At 58.0% G+C, this 6,000-nt stretch overlaps 1 protein-coding gene across 4 annotated transcripts in view; it reads left to right on the top strand.

The window, feature by feature from the left end:
• The first annotated feature begins 573 nt into the window (after positions 1–573).
• The window catches only part of PRDM15 (PR/SET domain 15), a 71,943-nt gene continuing 66,516 nt past the window's right edge, over positions 574–6,000 (top strand). For 2 of the 4 annotated variants that reach the window (XM_070598069.1, XM_070598067.1), the window contains exon 1: positions 574–661. The gene's annotated coding sequence lies outside the window, so the exon portion shown is untranslated. Of the gene's footprint in view, positions 666–6,000 lie in introns of all 4 variants that reach the window. The other 2 variants (XM_070598070.1, XM_070598068.1) reach the window with 2 other exon arrangements.

The raw sequence follows: 6,000 nt of genomic DNA, 5'->3' as shown, positions 1-6,000 counted from the left end.
GGGGGCCGGAACGCCCGCTTCTCCGGGCGGATCCGGATCCACGCCGCCCGCTTACCCTGCGCCCCTGTCCATACCGCCCGCTCTGCGTCCACGCCGCCTACTCCCCGTCTACTCCGTCCGCTCCCCTGTCCAAGCCACCCACTCCCCGTCCACGCCTCGTCACCCCCTCCGCCCCCCGTCCACACTGCCCGCGCCCTGCCTCTCTCCTGTCCACGACGCTCGCTCACCCACTCTCGGGTCCACACCGCCCACTATCCCACTCCCCAGTCCAGGCTGCCCACCTCCAGTCCAGGCCGCCCGCTCTCCCGTCCACGTTGCCCGCTTTCCTACTCCCTGGTCCACGCCGCCCGCTTGCCCCCATCCACATCGCCTGCGCTCCCGCTCCAAGGGCCCCCGTCGCCCCCGTCCACGCCGCCCGCTCTCCTACTCCCTGGTCCGCGCCGCCCGCTTGCCCCCGTCCACACCGCCTGCGCTCCCGCTCCACGGTCCACGCCGCCCGCTCTCCCGCTCCCCACGTCCACGCGGCCCGCTCCCCCCACCCCGCCAGGACTACAACTCCCACAATGCCCCGCCGCCGCCCCCCGGCTTCCGGTGCTGCGCAGTTTCCGGAGCGGATCGCAACCCGGAGTCCGGATCCGATCCCGCTCTGCACATTCCAAAGGCAGGTACAGCCCGGGGCCCCGCGCCCGCCGCCCGCCCCCGCGCGCGCCCCCGGCCCGGCCCGCGCCCGCCGCCCCCGCGCCCCGCGCGGCCCGCCGCCCCCGCCCCGCCCGGCCGCCCGCCGCCCGCCCCGGTCCAGCCGCCATGCCGACTGTTCTTTGTTACATTCGCCGGCTGCGGGCACCGCGGGCGATCGGAGTCAAAACCCGGCTGGATTTCCCGGAGCCGCTCCGGGATCGCCCTGCGCGCCGCCCGCCCGCCGGCCCCGCCGCCGGCCCCGCGGCCCGGGCGCTCCGGGCCCGCGCCCACCGCCCGCCGCCCGCCGCCCGCCGGCCAGCGCGGGGCCCGGGGCGCGGGGTGCGGGGCCGCGCTCGCCCGTGGGCGCGGCGTGGGGGCTCCTCCGCCCCCGGCCCCGGCCCCCGCCCCTGGGCGCCTTCGCTGCCGACGGTCCCTTGTGATGTCGCTCTCCCCCGTCCTCGGGCACAGAGCCCGGGGGCGCACGGGGAGGGTCCCCCGCGGACGGGAAGGCAGACCCCCGGAGTCTGGCCGATGGGGCTCCCCAGGCCCCCTCCAAGAGCACCCTCCGCCCTGTTTCTGTAAACCCTTGGGTGGCACAGGGCAAGTAGTCAAATCCGTGGACAGGTGACATGTGCCCGCCCTCGGGGGGGTGGGTGGCTGGGAAGGGGCGCGCGGGCCACAGGTGAGGTCTGGCCTGGCCGCGGCGCGGACAGGTGGACAAGTTGGTCATGTGGCCTCTGGCGAGAGGGACAGGTGCTCGCGGTGAGGGTCAGCTTTGAGAAGGCAAGTGAAAACTCATTATGGAAACATCCACCTACCTGGTAGTTATGGTTATTATGTTTACCTTTATGAAGTTGTTAAGGTAGCGGATGAGGTTTTTTCCACAAATGTTCAGAAATTGCACACTCCCCCCCCCCCCAGGGGTAGGTTAAAATGGTAGAAACAAGTGTGTGCTCAGAGACAGTGGACCAGTGCATGTATTTATAGCTGCCAACGCACAAAAACCTCGCTGGCTTAAGCCACTCCATAAAATCCGGACTCACCAGATAAATTTGGAGAACCCAGCTTGGTTCCTGGAGATATTTTTAAGGATGAAAAGTAAATGAGCAACTGGCTTGGTGATAAACCTTAAAGGCAACGATGAGAACTCTCCCTGGAACGTGCAACCATGTAGACACTGTGTTTCTAAGTGAGGTGCCCCCTCCTGCACAATGCACGCACACCGCCACCCTGTTTTGTTTCAAACCTGGGCATTTTCACATTCTCCACATTTTCCCTGCTCCACTCTGCTTCTCTGGATTTCCTGACATCACCACCTTATGGTGAATGGCTGTGAAACAGAGCTATAGTTTGGGTTTTGAAAGGGAAAAACAGTAAAATTTATCCTTTATAGAGTTTTCTTCCCTTGAGATCTTTGATTTGTACTTTTGCAGACAAGTTGCCAACAAACAGTATAATAGCATGTTCGATTTGCGAAGCAGGAGTATTTGTTCCAGAAGACAAATAAATAAATTAAGTAATCAACCCAAATTGCAAGACTAATAGCTTTTCTTGGAATAATTATATTTGGGAGGAATCTGTTAGCTTAGGATAGATCTCTCGTGGATCCTTCTTCTAACATTATCTGTGTAGAAGGCCACGGAAGGAACACTCTGCCCATTTTTCAGATTTCAGGGAAGTTTCAGGCAGCTGTTTCTTACACATGATTTCAGCGGTTGAGATTGTAAGCAGTGACGTAAATGCTTTCTCAGCCTCCTTTTCACATTTGTGAAATGTGGGTGACGCCTGTCCAGTTTGCCTCAAACAGTTCATGAATGTATGTATTTATTCATTCAACAAACATTTATTCACTGGGCGCCTATCATGTGCCCAGCACTGCAGAGAACAAGAAAGAAGGCCCTGGGTGGTGGCCGTGATGTTCTGGAGGGAGGGAGGTGCAGATAATACACGATAAAACTATGTTAGGTAGACAGTGGCTAGATCATGGACAAGAAAGAAGGAAGGGCAGCAGGTGGAGGCTGCAGTGTGGATAGGGGTGGGCACACTTGGGCAGTTGAGACTAGAAAGGTCTAAGCAGGGGACATCTGAATGGAGACCAGTGCTATGAGGTGCTCAGTGGAGATCTTGGGTATGGGTGTTACAGGCAGACAAATGGCAAGTGCAAAGGCCCTGGGGTGGGAATAAGCTCTGTGCACCCAAGAATGAGAAAAGCCAGTGTGGCTGATGAGAGGAAGCTTAGGAGGGCAGCACAGGCTGTCCACCATCCAGAGTTTATCCTGAGTGCCAGGTGGATGCCGCTGGGGGCTTGGACAGGAGTGGGACAGGATCTGTGTCTTTTTAGAGACGATCCAGTACCTGCTGCATGGGAAATCCAGGCCCAACAAGACAGTAGAAATAAGGTCGGGGCAGAAGGGGAAATGAGGAGTCAGGACAAAGCGTATTTCTAGAGCGAGGCAGGCCTTGCTGCTGTTTTGGCTGGGAAATGTGTGCTGGGTGACAAGAGGTGCCATTTACTGAGGTGCAGATGGCAGGTGTGCAGGTTGCCGGGGTGAGAGGGGGAATCAGGGCCCTGTGGACCAGCATCCTCTGGGGTGGGGGAGACCCTTGCCTGGGGCCCAGGGCCCTCACCTTCCCCAGATGGTCTCATCAAATGGCGTATCCTAGGAAAGGGTCCCGCCTCCTGCCGTCCAGGAGCCAGTGACCCCCGTCCCCAGTGTTGGTGTGGGCCATGGCGCTCAGTATGGGAAACCTCCGGGTCCCAACACATGTGGGGGTGTCAGCAGAGTGACCCCAACCGTGGGCAGCAGACCTTGCACGGTCAGTGGATAGAAGGCGTCGTGTGCTGACGGAGGAGGAGGGGCCCGTGGGCGTTTGTGGTGGTCCTTGACAAGTGGCTGTGAGCGACGCTGCAGGAGCAGAGCTCTTCCATCCCCATCTACTTGTCCGTGCAGCAGTTTCCCACATTCACGTTTTAAAACCGAAGGCTAGGAGCCGAGCTGAACGTTAGTCCGTCCTGGGTGGACCGAGTGGGGAGAGCCTCCCTGCCTCCATCAACACAGCTTCTGTTAAACAGCCGTTTCCCAAAGCGTGCGCCGCCGTGTTTCTGTTTCAATCAGTGGGGTTCCATCTATTGCAATGACAACTCAATCCGGAAGAAAATAGCACAGCCTCATGGGCCCAGAGAATCAAGACTCATTTGATGTATGTGCGTAGCTGTGGTGGGATCAGTCGAGTCGTTCCAGGCACGAATGTGTAACATCGGGTTTCACACGTGCAGCCGTGGAGACAGGATCGGAGGGAGAGAAGGCTGTGACCCTCCTGACGGTGGAGCTGGTGCCCGTACTTTGGAAGTAGAGGGCAGTGGGTACCAGTGAAGGGCTCGGATCCCGGTAGACATGTTTAGAAGAGTGACACAACAGTTTTATTTTAAGAAATCAATATTTATGATATGCTGGGAATTACATCCCTTGCAGCTGTTTAAACTCAGGAGGAGCAGTTTGAGCTGTCAGCAGAAGTGCAGGAAGTAACCAGGCGTGGGGTGGGGTCAGGGGCCTGGGGAGGGCTGGACCAGGGGTGCAGGCCGGGGAGGTGCCCTGGGGGGGCAGTGCTGGGTCCAGAGGGAGAGAGAACCCAGGAGCCGGCCTAGGCTACCCCACTGTGGGTCATGTGTGGATGGGGGATGGGAGGGGGAGGGGGCTGAGGGAGGCACATCCAGTGACAGAGGGAAGACTGGGAGACCGCAGAAGAAAGGGTGTCCAGAGGGAGGGAGGGTGGGCCTGCCTGTGGGGCGCTGCCAGGGCCCAGGGCTGGTGGAGGGTTGGCCTGACCAGCTGGAAGGCCACTTGACTGGTGTGCTCTGGTGGAGGGGTGGGGGCTGATCCTCCCATTCGAGAGAGACAGGAGGTGAGGAAGCCATGGGGGAGGTGACGTTAAGGAAACATTATTTGTTGTCTGAGTGAGCTCTGTTGGAGGCTGGTGTGAATAATTCCAGGTGTGACTCAGCCTGAGGGAGGCGCAGGTGGCCTTGGCCTCCCCGGGGAGAAGTGGGTGTGGCGTGTGACAGGTCTGGCCAAGAGTGCTTCAGAGAGGAGGGCCATTCGGATCAGGTCTTAAAGATGAGGTAGGAGTTTCACAGAGGGAGAGAGAGTGTTTCTGGAAGAGGCAACAAGAGGAAGGGGGCGCGGAGGCTGGGAAGTGGTCGTGGACCATGTGGAGAGAGGAACCCTGGGGCTGCCCCCCTGGGAGGCAGGGCAGGTGCTAATCGAGGCCTGTTGGGGCCTCTGGTCCTAGTAAAATCTGAAGAAGCCCGACTCTGGATCTTCCCCTCGAGCCTTCCAGAGCCTGTGGGGTCACATTGCCACAGACCTACACAGAACCGGAGCTTGGAGGTCTCAGAGCTGAGGCCGTTCTTCACCTGAGACGGGCCGTGTGTTGTCGGCTCCGATCGACTTCGATGCTCAGCGCGGTCTGTGTCTCCAACTTATAGCTTCCAGCAAGCGCCGACATATTGCAAGTCTCCTCAGAAAACCCTTATTAAATATCCTCTGCCCTTGAGGCGGCTGCAGAGTTGAGTGTCCTTAAATCATGATTCCTGCGAGGGGCCTGCCAGGGGCCTTCGTGGGGTCATGTGGCAGGACTGTCACTTCTCTGGGAAGAAGGGACCTCACCTGCCGGACAAAGGGTCTGTCTTTGAGGAGTGTTCTGAGTGTCTTGTAACTCTCAAGGCCTCTGGCCCTTTGTAAGTTTAAAAAATATATATGCTAATTAGTTATAGTAAGTTTGCATTTTATTGTGACCAAAAGCATAAATGTGGTTTTAAGGCCACATTAGTCACGAGGCTTATGACATCCTTGTTCTGATCAGGCCACTTCCATTCTGTTCACGGGCCCCGTGGTCTCCGTCCCCTGGCGTCCCTCTGGGTCCTTTCCACTTCTTCCCCGGGCAGTGCTCCAGCCCTACACTGGGAACGTATGAGGCTCTTTTCACCAGCAAAGCTCCCAGGGGCACCTGGCTTTCAAGTAGCTTGTCTGTCACACAAGGCCCATTGTGAAGTAAGGATCAGGGCTTACCACCTGCCCTTTTTGTTAAGCAAAAAGATGACTTCGTCGGAGAGCCCAAATCAGCCTGAGATGGTCAGCACGCCCTCAGGTTCCATCTTTAGGATGGCAGGAGGCAGACCTCTCTCTCCCTTCTTTGCTCAGAAGCCCCTCCTTAAAGAACCAGATGTGGAAATCAGAAATATAGGTGTCATCTTTGACAAAACTAAGAGGTTTGGAAAGAGAGAAGAGAAGAAATTATTAAAGAAATAATACAAGAAAATCT

The sequence above is a fragment of the Equus przewalskii genome, chromosome 27 (genome assembly GCF_037783145.1).
Source record: "Equus przewalskii isolate Varuska chromosome 27, EquPr2, whole genome shotgun sequence".
Lineage (NCBI taxonomy): Eukaryota > Metazoa > Chordata > Mammalia > Perissodactyla > Equidae > Equus > Equus przewalskii.
This window is presented reverse-complemented; position numbering and strand designations above follow the sequence as displayed.